General features: G+C 43.4%; 1 protein-coding gene and 1 long non-coding RNA gene across 2 annotated transcripts in view; one reads left to right on the top strand and one right to left on the bottom strand.

Moving 5' to 3' along the window:
• The window catches only part of LOC115049648 (protocadherin-1-like), a 157,308-nt gene that overhangs the window by 53,141 nt on the left and 88,726 nt on the right, over positions 1 to 15,441 (top strand). The gene's annotated exons all lie outside the window — the stretch shown is intronic.
• LOC115049651 (uncharacterized) lies at positions 161 to 2,314 on the bottom strand. Its single transcript, XR_003841139.1, has 3 exons — positions 2,277 to 2,314; positions 1,273 to 1,500; positions 161 to 611 (listed from the first exon to the last, which is right to left on the bottom strand). It is a non-coding gene; the product is annotated as an uncharacterized LOC115049651 (long non-coding RNA).

Genomic DNA, 15,441 nt, shown 5'->3' with positions numbered 1-15,441 from the left:
ATCATGGACTTAACTCGAACAGTTTTGGTCCACGTGTAGTGAAACTTGTGCATAAACCGATCAGGTGTAACTTACCGCCACGCACTCCGTTGCATGTTAACATAGCATGTGGGAATGCCAGCATCATGTGATCATGAAGGTGAAACAAGCGTCATCTCAACATTAGCAAAAAACCAACTTCATGCATTTAGCTTTAAAAACAAGGCTGACAGTAAATAAAAATATCAAAATAGTAGCAGTTGCAGTTTTTTTTCAGGTGTTGTCTTTTTAATTGTCACCAACCAGCCTGTTAAAAAATGCAACGATATGAGGTTCGATCTAACCGGGGTGACTCTTCAAACTGCTGGCTTTAATTGGATAAGGAACTTCCCCTCACATTTCATTCCAGGAGACTGATACAGCTTCAGGTTCTCCTTCGGGGAGGCTGCTGCCGTTTGAGGACGTCAGGTGGAGGTGGAGGTGTAACTGACAGCTGCTCCTTGGCCACTTTGTCTTCTCGCTCTTCTCTGTCCGTCGTTAACCGGGAGATTGAAGCTCGCTTCATTAAAAGCTGCTGGAAGGAGCGCTCATTCAGCTGACTCCCTCGGCATGCTGGGAGAATCTGCTGACAGCTGCACAGTGAGAGAGAGGAGCGAGGAGGAGTGAGCGTCCTACATTCACAGAAACACCGAGGGGAGGGGGTGGGGGTAAAAGAGGGAAATATTCTGGTCTTTTTTGGTTCATTCCCATCTGTCCCTCTCTTATTTCGTTTGTCCTTCTTTCCCCCATTCTGGCTGTACTTTTCCTTCGTCACTGTCACTTTTTGTCCTTCCTTTTTGTCCATCCTCCATATTTCCTTCCCTTCTTGCCTCTAAACCTTCCATTTTCGTCTTTATTCCCTCGTAAATTCCCTCCTAAGAGCTTTGCGTAACATGTGAACAGCAAGGTCAAAGCATGCAACCCTCTTAACGGACAGATAGGTGGACCAAAAGATGTGATTTGGGTTTAAAGAAACCCGATCTGTCCTCTAAACAAACAAACAAAACCCCTCAAGAAATAACCCAAAATTCGATTTTAGCAGTTTCCCTTCTGACAGTTGAAACGTTACCCTGACAGGACGACAAACTGCAAGTCACTGAATCAGGAGGCAGCGTGTTTGTGTTGTTAAATTCAGTCACATACCCACAACGAAAAAAACCTTCCTCTCCCAGGCTGTCACAATTTGACAATGCTGCGACCACTGCTGAGGAGTGAGCATGTGTGTGTGCAGATGCAGCACTGCTGTAATTTTACCTCTCAAAACAGCTGTGACATTTCTGTGTTCGAGGATGGCTACGCTGAAAGTGAGCGTTGGCTTGAGCAGCACGCAGCGACGTCTTCCTCACAGCTGACCAATCATGACACAGCTTGTTTTGGTTTTATTTTTGACCTGAACAATCAGATAGGAAGGTGTCAACACCAGAGGAAGGTTTGGTAGCATTGCTGGCAGCTCCCAGGCAGGTGGAGGTTTGGCCAGGTGACCTGGCGGACAGAGAAGCTCATCACAGACAACATTGCAGATCCGATCTCAGAAAACTAATCTGGATTATCTGTGATCGGCTGCCCAGCCTGAGATATCTGAGCCACTGTCAGGATACATTCAGGGTCCACAGAGGATGCTGACTGCTGACTCTGGAGCCGCCAACAGACAGCACGTCATGATACTTTGAGCTATGATGCTAATGCTAAGACTCTCCAGCACCAATGAGCCTTTTTTTTTTCAGGATCTTGAGCATCCCACTCAAGTTTAACTCATCAGAAGCTTTGATGAAAAGAATTTGTGAAAACACTGATTTTAAAAAAGTCCTTTTTTTTTTTTTTTATTGGGATTTTTATTGAGATTTCAGATCCAACTAAAACGCTCAACATCTGTTGTTACTTCTTTTATTTTACATATTTGTGTGTAGTTATTTGGATTTAAAGAACAGTGCAGATCAGATTATATCTGGTGATCTTGGCTTTGGCGATCTCAGTGTGCTTCCTTCTTTTGTTGGACATTTTCTTCCTTTATTATCAGATTGGACAGAGTTTAGAGTAAGGAAGTGAAATGGGCTCCCCTGCTCTCCGATCGCGCGGTCGCCCATCACTGTGTTTTTTTTTTTTTTTAGCTGCCTCCGTTTGTCGCCTTTCTGTTCACCTCCTCCTCATTAGTGTCTCTAACGATGATTTACTTGAAACACTCACTGACTCTACCTCCTTTTGGCCAGTTTTAGGGAAATAATTTCACATTTCTGTGACACAAACGTGAGAAGACTCACTGTGAATCCGTTTCTCTGAGGTGAAGCTGCAGTCTCTCTCTCTCTCTCTCTCTCAACGTTTGGTGTTCAAAGTTTGTGGTAAGAGGAGCTGAGGAGGAAGTACCCCCCACCCCTAACGGTGCATCTCCTGTAAGACGAGATAAACCCCCCCGCCCACCCTGCCCCTTCCCTTCTCATCCGCTTCGCTTTGTTAGCATCTGACCGGTGGCTGTTGGTTAACCAAACCTGACCCGCCACCATTTAATTTGACGCCGAAAGACGAGCAAGTAGATCACTCACTTGTCCTCGTGCGTCCTCTGAGAGAGAGACAGAGAGAGAGGTTTCAGCTAACAGGGATTGGTTTCCAGCTGGAGGAAGGAGGAGGAACTGAAAACACACACGCATCACACAGTGTGCTGTTCCCACCGTGTGTCAATATTAGCCTGTTTGCACACGCCGACCTTTGACTCAGACAGTTTTACCTGCTGGGAAATAAACATATGGTCGAATAGGAGACTAGAGATGGGAGGAAGAAAGAGAAGACAGGGACAAGGCAGGAATAGATTACTCAACAGGCCCACCAGACTCAGGCCCGGGCCCCTTCCTGACCTCTGGGGCCCCCAAAGTCTTATTTCTACTTTTGTAAGTCACAGAGCTCAATTAGAAGACAAAGGTACAAAACCAGCACAGACACTTTTAGGTTGTTGGTCCTGTATCGGAGGGGCCTTTTACTTTTCTGTGCCTGGGGGGGCCCGTTTCGTCATGATCAGCCCATGGGAGGAGGAGGAGGAGGAGGAGGAGATGATTTATGAGATAACAGGAGGTGAAGTGGAGGGAAGCACAGAGAAAACAGAGTGATATTAAACCAGCTGCACTTCATTTACACATCTGGACGTTGTTCCCATCATGCAATTGTGCATGTGTGTATGTGTCTGTGTGCATGTTGAAGATTTAATTCCCGGCGTGCAGAGAGTGATGTTTGAATGTTAAAGCGTTGGGGATGAAGGTGTCATTCACAGCTCAGTAACACAGAGAGAGGGAGGGAGACGTCAGTTTGTGTGTGTGTGTGTGTGTGTGTGTCCTGTTTGAAATTCTGCTCGTCTGTTATCTGACTCGATCCAAGAAATCCAGAGCAAGAGAGAGAAGGATAGAGACACAGTTTGTGTCTGTCTCTTATGTTTACATTAATTCTTATGATCCAGTTCTAACCTGGTTAACACTTTGACCGAGTTTTCGTCGTGACATTATAGTTGAAATGAATCATGGTCCAAAAACTGCGACCACTTGCTTCTTCGGTCCAAAAGTACGTGGTCATCACCATATGTGTGTTCATCACTCATCTCTTCCTCTGTAGTCTATTTCAAAGCATATTTTCTGTCTTCCTTCCACTTCCTTAATGTCAGCTCTGATTTGTGTGTCAAAGCATACAACTCAGGTTATTATTATTCTTATTGTTATTATGATTACATGGATGAAGAAATCAAAGGTTCTTGTGCTTACAAGTGAATTGAACTGTGCCTTGACAATATCACAGCACGACCAGCAAATTTTGGGTTCAACCCCGACTGATGGATTTTGGCTGACGTGAAGCTACAGCTAATGATAATTTTCATCAAAGATTAAGTTGGTGTTGTATTTTGATTGTCAAATATCAGAGAACAATGAAAGATTCCTGCCGTTCCATGATGACATGACAAAGGTTTTTTTTTCCCACCAACCCAGAAATATTCCAGTTCCAGTCACACTTCAAACAAAATTATTAAATGAATGACTGATTTTAAAATAAGTTGCTGATTAGCTCTGCAATTGACTAATCTCTCAGCCCCATTTTTCTGTCTGTTACTAAGCACCCCATTGGATATGTAATTGTAAGTGATTTCACAACGAAAACTATGATTTCAGCCTCACAGTTGGTGTTGTGGCCTGGAGCTGAAGGAACCACTGAGTCGTCTAAATAAAAAAGATTTTTTAATAAGATTTTTCTTCGCTGCAGCGAAGGAGCCTGGAACAGAACAGGAAAAAGTCAGACATAAACAGTAAAAAGTGTAGACAGAAGTGTCAGCCATACTTCTGACTATTTACAATAAATAAAGAGGATCACCAAATGATTTTCTGTTTAGATGCAGCTCCAGTTTAGATCTTATACTTTTTGGGCTTTTGCTGATGAAACATGACTGACTGGGCCGGTGAAGACAGTCCCTCTGTTTGGACCTGAAACAGTCCTCGTTGCCATGTTTAGGGTCAGCGTCCTGTGCCGAGTTGAGTAAATGTATTTGAATGTAAACAGTCTGAAACAAAAGAGTGTAAGTCTTCTCAGTAGAGGAGCCAAACAATTGTTGTTCTTCTTAATTATTTTTGCTTTCTCACTGAAATATAAGAAATTATCATTTATCAGTTCTTCAGTGGGGAAATCTGCATGTTACAGCAGCATCAGAAATATAAGACGACAAAAACACAAGAATAAACTAGAGAAGGCAGAAAATTTTAATTGACAGAGGACATATGAACAAATATAGAAAACTGAACTTAAAATGGGCGGTTGGATTGCACGTTGTGGTGATGTTATTACTCAGTCTTGTGGTCACACCGTCTGGCCGTTGTGTTGGTCTAAACAGTTGTACTGTTGAACTGAGCTCCAACCCAATGCTCTGATTTTAGAGTGAAATCCTCGGGCTCTATGTTGGTCTTGTATGCTTCCACTACCAGCAAGCAATACATCTTCGGACTGGTTTCACTCAGACCAGTTAATCACCAGTTGAACAGGTTCAGTGAATCCTCTGCAGCGTCGGGACAATCATCAAAATGGCTGCCACGTTGGAAAGGTAAATAAATAACATTTAAGACGAGCACATCAACGGAAACATTACCCTGATCAAAGCCATAAAAGCTGCATCAGATGGGACTTTTAATGTCTTTTACCAGGTGGGTGGGGCTCACCACTCCAGGGAGACGCTCCTTTATTTATCACTCTCTTCATGGCTCCATCCGTCCTCCCTTTCTTTCTGTCCGTCCGTCTCTCCCTGCAGCTGCCAGCTGGCAGCGGCTCTAAGGGCTCATCAATAAGAATGACAGATCGGAGATTGATGACAGTGACTAACAGAGAAGAAACTGTCCGTCTGACAGATGATCCTCCTATAGAGAGACGCACAGACAGACAGAGACACGATGAGGGCTTTAATTGTGCTGCGCCATGTGCGCGACTCTCCGCTGTGTCACCCAACGGTTTGAGAACTTCATAGAAAAGCAGAGGAAACCATATCTGGAGGAGAACAGAGAAGTTACAACCTCCAGTCCATCCCCCTGTTTTCTGGTCTGTTTCCGTCTAAATGGAGCATCATGTTGTTTTGAAGACTTAAGACTAGAGACTGAAACCAGTACAATCTGACTTTTATCACTCAGTGGAGTCGCCCCCTGATGGTCATTAGACTGAGTGTAGTTCTTCAGGCTCTTCAGCTTTGGCTTCTTGTGTGAGGGATTCAAAGTCTTCGCCAAATTGACATTGTTAATTAACAAAAGGAAGATAAAAAGTTTGCGTCAGATAGAAGTTATATGAGTAGAAATACAGATGCATATGTGAAGTGAAATGAAGCTTCTCTGATGATGTGTAACATCTGAAGTGCCTAAAAGTTTTACACAATGTTCTCTTCATAAATTCTTTGAGGAGTGCGGGTCGTTGTATTTATAGTCCGCAGCCCTGAGTAAATTAAAATGCAGGTTAACTTCCCAGAACTGTTGGCGTCGCACTTTTGTGATCATGAAACTGATGTGTGTCCCCTCCTGACTAACTTTGTGAGACAGAAATCAGGATGACTGAATGTCACACTAAAAAAACAAAAAACAAACAAGAAAAAAAAAAAAAATTGGCGCTGGATGTTTCCTGCTGAGCCAAACATCCCATCACACTGAAGACTCTTCAACACAGGAAGATCCATTGACTGCTGTTAGTGCATGACCTGAGCTAACTGCTGAGTGTGTGTGTGTGTGTGTGTGTGTGTGTGGCAGTATGACTGACAAAATGTGTAGGGCCATTAGGGAGAGAGAAGTTAACGAGTCCATAAAGATGAAGAGAGGACGTTATTGACTGCCATTTGTCTGCATTGTTGTGTGCGTTTGTGTGTCAGTATGTGTGCGTCTTTTGTTTCAGGGTAAACAAAGCCAGAGGTCACACTCGTCAACACACTGCAGTTCAAGGTGACAACCTGTGTGTGTGTGTTTGTACAGCTGGTTTGACTGACAGGTTGAGTGGTTTAACGTTAATGGGACCGTCGTGATGTAAGGTCATGTGACCAACTAGTGCAGGTCAAACTGATGTCACAGTCACATGGTTTTATTTGTAACCTTAATGTTTGCATGTAAAAATTCACAAAACTATTATGAAGCAGGAAATAAATGAAAGAGAGAGCTCTTTTTGAAGGTGGAGGTTTTATTCTGATGTACATGCATCCATGTAATGTGACACTGAGTCTTGACATTTAGTCAGAGAACAGCAGATCTGCTGAACATGTCAAAGACTTTCTGTTAATTAAATGGATGAAAAGGAAGTGCAGTCGTTGAACGCTGCCTCTTTCCTTCCCTGTAATTGGCATCAAATTACTCAGGAATCTGCAGTTACGTATTTATGGCTACATAAAGTTCAGGAAACTGGTTGGTTTAATCATTCCCATCTCAGTAACATCAAACAGAAGTCACCTGTGAACGGTAAGTGTGGCTTTATTTTTGTATAATAATAATAAAAATGGATCAATAACCAAACATAATCTGCATATTTCTGTTGTCACTACATTTAGATAAAAATGTGTCGCTTTTATAGAGAAGTGTGTATGACTGTGAAATGTCTGAAACACCTTTATCCCGACACACACACTTAAAGGGATTCCCCCGTGGCAGGACAGGGAGCGTTTGTTTTTTCCTTCTGTCGCTCTCCGTTACGGGTCATCCATTGTTGTCTCGTTCCTTCCTGTGTATATGTGTTAGCATAACTGTATGTGTGTGAGGGGTTATGGTGGTGATCCCTGGGGGGTTGGGGGCTTTAACAGTTGAACCACAGCCCACACACTTCCTGAAAACCAACGTTATCCTGCATCACTGTGCAGGAAACGCTGACATCACTTCCTGTGCATTGGTGAAATCCTTTAGAAGTGATGGAACCGTGATGAGACCTGTTCCAGAGAGTAGACACGTCCTGCCAGAGACCGACTAAAATAAACTGAGCTGTAAAATTCACTCAGGTCAAGATGCTGGTCATCTGAGTCACCGTCTCATATCTGCTGCTTTTCTGATCTTTTATTGACTAATCGATAAATCAACTCTGCAAAACTTCACGTAGGCTGAGATCAAATTTAGATGTAGAGCAAGCAGCTGGGCTGTTCAGCTGCCCCCCAGCTCCCAAACCTCCATCTTTAAACGCGCTCTCTTAATGGTGGAGAGTTACAGCCTAAGGGTGGTGGTTGATCTCAGTGGGATGAGCTTTGTTCGTTTATCAACGGCTGCTCTGACACAGAAGAACCACTTTGTAAAATGTGCTGACTGCAGTGTTTTTCTGTCTTCTGCTCTGATCAATAACATGAGCCTGTAAAGCTGCGGATTTCTGCAGCAGACCTTTCTTTGATTCCGATGGAAAAACAGAAAACTGAAAATCATTTTCAGGCATCCAAATTGTGTTAAGAAGCAGACGCAGCCACACAAAAATGTTGAACGTGTGAGATTATTACTGAACCACACACGATCTTGTACTTCATTAATGCCATCAGGAATGTCGGTGTGTAGAATGAAATGAGGTTTGATCACGTGGAAACTGTTTTCGTGTGCAAATGAATTGTTTGTGTGGCCTTTGTGTTTGCAAACTCACTCGCGTCAAATGGGCCCTCAAAGGACGGATGAAGTGTTTTGAAGTGAATCGAGGACGTGATCGTCCGTGAGGATCTGTTTTTTCGCCGCAGAGGTTCACGTGTCTGACAAATGAGAGGCGGAGGCGTCATCGAGAGGAAAGACAAACGCTTTCAAATTAAAACGAACTGCTGACCTTTGTGAGTGTGAGATGGAGAGGCGTGGCTTTGAATCTCTGAGGCTGAACACCTCACACTTGGAAATACAAGTGTGTGTGTTCCTCCTGGTTTCGAGGGGTGTAATGCCTTCTCCCATGTGTACACACAGAGCTTGGCTTTCAGCTGCTTCTCACTTTTTACTGCTACATCCTGCCTGAACACAGTGTGTGTGAGTGTGTGAGTCTATTTGTGTTCCCTTTGTCAGCACAGCTTCAGTAAGTTGTGTGCATTTGCGTGCGAGTGTGTGTGTCTGTGTGTGTATTTTGTGCATGCAGGTGATTTATCTAAGACAGTGCTTGCTCGACCAACCACAGCAGTTGAATCCTAATTCTCTCTCGCTCTCTCATCTCTTTGGCAAAGAGCTGCTGTTCATTCAGAGTATGGAGGGAAGGAGGGAAGGCTCACCATCCTCGCCTCCTTTCTTTCCTTCCCCGTCCTTCTCATGAAGTTTCAGCTCTCTGACAGCTTTCATCTTTGTACAGATTTGCGGCGACAGATGCAGATTTGGCAAAACTGTGTTAGATCTAATGCTTAAACACACACACACACACCTTTTTCTGCTCATCTCTCTTTGTTTTCATCTGACAAACATATCAGTGACCCCCTCCCGCTTTCTCTCCGTCTCACACTGTCCTTCCTCTGCATCTGTCTTGTATTATTTATCTGAAACATGTCATCATTTATAAATGATTAACTCCCCTCAGAGTCAACCAGGAAGTGGCAAGAACAATGAAATGGGGGGAATGCGGCGTCTTTTTTTTCTACCACCCAGAACCTCCCACCCACAGTCCCTGGGAACGGGCCCATACGAGGCTGGGTGAAGTCAGGGAGTGAGGGAGGAAAGGACGCCGCGACCTGACAGGCCGTAACGAGCGTCTTCTGATTAATAATTGAGGTTCGTGCCTCATTTGTTTCTGCTTGAAGCCATAATCAGTTCCGAACGTCTGCAGGTCCCAGTTCAGATAAACGTGTTATTGTGCTGCTAAACATCCACACTGGTCTGTGTTCAATTCGAATTGGAGATTAGATGTTTTTCGCTCCTTAAACTGCAGAATCAGCTCTTTCTAACAGCCCGATCTGTGAAACTGACATTAATGATAAACTGATGAACAAAGTTAGTTCAGATCTGGATCAGTGTGACTCTCTGACTGGAGCTCTGCTGCTTTGACTGTGTGCTTATCCACCAGCTTTCATCCTCCATCTTTGATAGCGACATCTGGAATCACGTCTCTACATCGGACACTCCTATTGGCTCCGGTAGGTGAGGGCACAGCCAATCAGAGCGTCTCCTTTGGAGGCCGAGCTGTCAAAGTCACTCAGTTATCGGTTATGTTTCTGAAGTTGACCTGAGTTTACAGTGTTGACAGAATAAAGACAGAGAGAAGTGAAGAGGTTCTTTATTTAGGGACGTACATAATTAGCTGAGATTGTACTGGTTGTGAATATGTAGAGCACTTTGTGTAGTTAAAAAAAAAGGAGGGCTTAAATGTAAAGATGAGATCTTTGCTGATAGCGCTGTTCCTGTCCTTGGTTTTATAGGAGACGACTGGGCACAAGGAGGTCACAGCGATGGGATATTTAATGGTTGGTGCAGTCTGGCACTTTATGGGGTTTTATGTTGCAAGAGCACTACGGCTCAGTGTGAGGTATGAAACTTAAAATTTATGGAACAGACCAGCCACATATAAGAGTCTAATAAGCTTAAATACAGAGCAGGCGACCTTTCACACAGCAGTAAACATCAACAACGAGGCTCTCACCAGTCCCTGTTTGTGTTCTGGTTCGCAGCTGAGGCTCCATGTTTCCACCGAGCTCTGTCATTACGGCATATTTGGAACGCCACCACTCGGTTAACCACGGCGTTAATTCCACCTCCACCCCGAAAACATTCTCAGGTCCCACGACCACAACGCAACTCTGCCAAGAACCGATCAGAAAATTCCTCAAGACGAGGAACAAGCAGGGAGGAGGAGCTGGGGGAAGGAAGGAAGGAAGGAATGGAGGGAAGGGATGAGGAGAGGATAAAGCAAGGAGAGAGAGAAACGGAGGAGATGAAGGGGTAAAGAAAAAAGAGAGAGAGGCTAATGCATCCTGATGTATTAATCACAGTCAGAGGTAATTGAGAGGCTGAGCAAGGACCGGGCGAGTGAGCTGTCCTCCATCACTGTCTCATTCTCTCTCTCTCTCTGTAAACACTCCTACTGTACTGCCTGAATATTAATACACTCTGTGTGTGTGTGTGTGTGTATACACGCTCACACACACACACACACAGTGACTTATGGTGCAAGTGTCCTTACAAGAGATCATGTTGTTATTCTTGTTTTTTGGCATCAGTGTTGGCTCAGTGAAAGTGTGTGTTTTTGTGCGTGTGTGTGTCTTCTTTGGCTGACACATATGCTTATCCCAACCTCATGATTGGGATTCTGTCCAATATTTTGTGAAATCCTCATTAGCTGAGTCAGGTCAGGGGTGTGTCCACTATGCGGAGAGGTCTCTGGACATGCTTAGCGTAGCTTAGCGCTAAGGCTGAAGTCAGGGGGAAACTGCTAGCGTAGCTTCGATGCATGCTAAGTTTAACTTCACCTCTTTACTTGAGTTCTCAGCTCAGTAGTTCTGAGTAATCAGCTTTAACCAGCCTCCAGAACAGCACACTGGACGTGGCTCCAAATTCTGGTGGGCGTTGAACAACCTCCTGTGAATCCATAAGACATCTGATTGTGTGACTGTTGCTTTAACAGAGAAGTTTCAACACACACACACACACACACACACACACACAATCCACAACTGGATAACGAGTTAGAAGATGTGGTGTCTCTTTCTCAATTGGTTTAATTTATTTTCCTGTTTATCATAAAGTATTTCTCCATTCATGCTGAGATGCCTCATTATTCACTCCCACAGTAATCACTGGATACACTGCAACACAACACAATGATGATAACGCACACCGCAGCCAATATCTATAATATCACAAGTGCTCATAATGCAGACTTAACTATTGCTCTGCGTTCTCTCTGTAAACCTCAGTGTTGTGACTGAGTGATGCTTTGTTTGCGTCACTACGGCAACAGGCCCTCTTCATGTCTGTAGTCTGGTTGGCACGGTTACAGCTGGCATCATCTGCTGACCTTTTACCTTGCGGTGTTGCTGGAGTGAAGAAACACAAACGCACGTTTTACCTGAGATCCAGTCTGTCTGTTCCTCTGCTGTTGCGGCTGGCGCCATGGCTACCAACCATGAGGACGCTACGATGCCGATAATGTTATTGATGGTGGAGTGTGATGCAAATAACTCTATTGTGTTGCAGCTGTGAAGCTTAAAACATGTGGCAGTAAATTAACAATGTTTCCGACTCTAATTCCAGTTTAATACAACACGTCTCGACTGTCTGCAGTCATGATGTCAGTGTCGGCCGCAGGAATCCAGCGCTGCGTCTCACTGTGGTTAAAACATTTAAACTTCAGTTTTAAATTTGAAGGTGTTTGTAATCATGATGACTCATTTGACACAGGCCAAAAAACAAAACAAAGCATGAATAAGAGCTGTGAAATCATTGTGGGACAACAGAAACAAAGCAAAACAAAGACAATTCCTGTGGGTGTGTGTGCGTCCGGTCCCTGCTAATCATTTCATTCACACATTTGGTCTCAATCTGATGTTTTGCTTATTTCATGTGTCGTTAGAAAACATGAGTGGACTTAAATTTGATGGTTCGTTTGCTTCTCTGGCTCGTCTTGCCTGCAGGCAAGTCTCTGCAGCTGTGACTGACACTGGTGCTGCTACCATAAACTTTGGAATCATTTATTTTAGCTTGTATGTGCCTAACAAAGATCCCCTTCGGTTTTCACAAATTCACATTTTGGAGGTCAGGCTTAGTGAATCAGCCGGTTATTATTATCGGGTTGTATGTTTGGGCAGCGGAACTCAGCTGAGTTTCAATTTTAGTCATGGTGATAGAAACTATGGAATACTTTTTTATGGCGTGGTTGTGTTTTGAAGACAAACAGATGTCTACTTTAAAATTTCATGGAAAAATTCTGGATGATGTGGCATTTAGGAAAAGCAGAGGGAGCGACTTAATTGGCAGCAAATTGCTTCATGATTATTTCAAATGATATAAAGTTACATTAAACAAACATTCAGCTCCCCCAAGATTCTCCCCTCTTTTAGGATTTTATGGTACAGTACTCATGGAGTTCTGAATTCTTTCCTGTTTTGTTGTCAAGTCATTTTATTTTCTACTATCTTCGATCTTCATTTATTCTATTTGTATTGGACTTATATTTTAACTATCACGCTGAAACACTGCCGATGGAGGGCAATATACACAGCAGTTTCATTTATATCACAGAACATGTGAATGACAATAAAGTTAATAGACGGATTGACGAGACTTTGTTTCTTTTGGGATGTTTCAGATGAATTAAGTGGCAGCAGAAGACCCCACCCCCACGTTCCTAGAAAACCGTTGCTCGAATTCACAGCAGGATCAAAGCTGACTTTCATTTCCTTCTTTGTGTCTGGCCTTTAAAAAACAGTTATTAAATTATCTGCTGGCTGACAGAACCCAGCTTCCTGTTTTGAAGCGGTGAACAGACCGCAGCAAATTAACCGACAAGGTGGAGCCATAAACCCACCGATGGACTCAGAATTAGCTGCGAGTAAAGAACAAAACATCTTTGTATTTCACTTCTCTGACACTTCCCTTCACACTTTGATTTATTGCTAATTTCAGAATAAGGTTCAACTGTATTTCATGACAGGGTGCAGAAAACGTTTGCGAGAGTTTGCTCATTATATCTGAGTTTGAGGAAATCTTTGCTAATTGATGAGCTCATTGGGGAAAAACTCCATAACAACATTATTATTATTACATTATTTTAATACGTTGATATAGTTGTGCATTCAGAAGAGAGTATGTGTGCCTCTCTTCTGATTGGCTGACATCAGATCAGGTATGTGACATCACAAAGTTCCAGAGGTCCTGACGGGCAGTTTATCACCTTCGATATTTTCACTGATCTAATATAGAACATAGGCCTGATTTAAAATCAAAGACCACATGGAGGTCGACCTTTAGACCGTGTGGGCCTTCAAACCTTTAGATGTTATGGATCTTTCGATTTTCTTCATATTTTTCATGACAAACTACTGATACTTGGACTTTAGTCATGGAGATGAAGATGAGATGAAGAAATCCTTGGGCCTCTTGTTTAGAACAGTTTTTGAAAGTGCTTTGATATTTGATGAAACTTTTTGGCTTTCAGAAGCCAAAGTTTTAATTTTATTTTTAAAAGGTTTTATGTAAAAGCAGCAGCCATATTCATGTTGGCACGATCTTCCTCAACAGACGGAGTTAAGAGCTCCATACCAAAACGAAATTTAACCAAAGTGTTCAAGATATTTTCCTGTGATTTCAGTGGACTGGTGTGATATCCATTGAATAAAGTGTTATATTTAACATTCTGTGCAGTCAGACGAGACGTTTAACAGCAACAGCTTTACAGCCAGGGGCGGGGTTCAAAGGTCAAGGAAAAATATCTGAGAGACAGTTGGAGGAGTTTGGTTTGTGATCCACAAATCACTGAATTCCAGTGCAGATGAAACAGCAGGGGGGCGTAAAACACACACACTAAATCAGATCATTTAGAATCGCTTAACATGAAACGTCCTCCATTGCTGTATTGGCTCTCACTCTGATAACACAATGAGACGGAAAAGGAAGGAGCTTCGTGTGTGTGTGTGTGTGTGTGTGTGTGGGCTTCACTTCATTTTTCTTTGGTGCAGCTGGTCAGTGTGTCGAAGGTTGGAGTTTGCTGATGTTCAACAGCATTTGTAATCATTAAAGTCTCCTTTTCGTTTGAAGTTGAAGCTCATGCTCTTTTCAGGATGGATGCTTTTAGTGTTTTTGGGCCCAAATGTGGCATTTAAAGGCATTGCAGTCTTGTCTTCGACCACTGCCACGGTTTGGACCAGTTTTCACCAAACATCCAGCGACGCTGTCTGAAAAAATGGCCGTGCAGTAGTTGGAAGTTGCAGAAGCCGAGTCAATGTGTTCTTTATTTTCTAGCCTTCCTCTTGTGACCCCTCTGTTTTATCTTTTACCTCCTACATAAATGGTTTAATACACAAGGCGATGCCTGAAAACTGAGATTTCACGGCACAGATGTGGTACAGATGTGCTCTGTATGTCTCATTTTGTGCTGCCACACATGAGAATGATTTATTTGGTGGATTATCTTCTTCTCCTTTGACCATGGGCCACACAGTGCTGATCTGACTTAAGATAATGAACACAGGCAGAGAGATACAGGTGACACAGATGAGAAATGGTTCCTGAATGAAACAATAATCTCTGTGTTGAAGAGAGCGAGTTTATTATTTTTTTATCCATCGTTTTTTATTTGGCTCTGATGCCCCCTGTCCTGTCTCAGCTCAGATATGTCTGAGCTGAAGCGCTGCTTTATTTTTGTTTGGCGTTGATTCTATTTTCATGTTTTTATTTTTATTTATTTTTTTACTGTAAAATATGCTGTTTCAGTGCGAGCTTCTTTTCTCTGATTGCTTGTATTGACATTATGAAGATGAGCTTCTGCTCCTTCATTGGGATTCAGGAAGAGCTGCTGCCGTCCTCCTGCCATCCCCCCCGCCTCCTCTCCTGCCTGCTGCTGATTAGACTTGGCATTAGCGTTAGCATTAGCATGTCCAGTCATCCCCTATGGGCCTGTTGTCTCTTTTGGCTAGCTGCAGCAGTCTTGGCAAGCTAGCTGCTAATCCAGACTGGATGCTAATGAACTCTGGCTGCTGTCCACCTCGTTCCTGTAGAGACGTCTGTTTCCATAAAGCCCAATGGCTAACCGGCGAACAGGCCACCGCTCTGCCGCCACCGCCGCTACTCTGCTGGCCAGCACAGACAAAGCCCCTGGAGCAAAAGCTAACCAGCCCTCTGCTAGCTGCTAGCTGCTAATGTTGGGGATATTGGGAACAGACTGAGCACGTTAAGGAGAAGCTGCGTGCCTGTGGCTCGTGTTGTGGTAACTTCCTGTTCTCACTTCCTGTAATGATGAGGAAAAAAGTGAGTTACATGCAGATCCAGGCCTCTTAAACAGGAACATTTCATTTCCTGCACATCTAGG

The sequence above is a fragment of the Echeneis naucrates genome, chromosome 10 (assembly GCF_900963305.1).
Source record: "Echeneis naucrates chromosome 10, fEcheNa1.1, whole genome shotgun sequence".
Taxonomy (NCBI): Eukaryota; Metazoa; Chordata; class Actinopteri; order Carangiformes; family Echeneidae; genus Echeneis; species Echeneis naucrates.
Note: the sequence above shows the minus strand (reverse complement) of the source record. Positions and strands in the feature narration are given on the sequence as shown.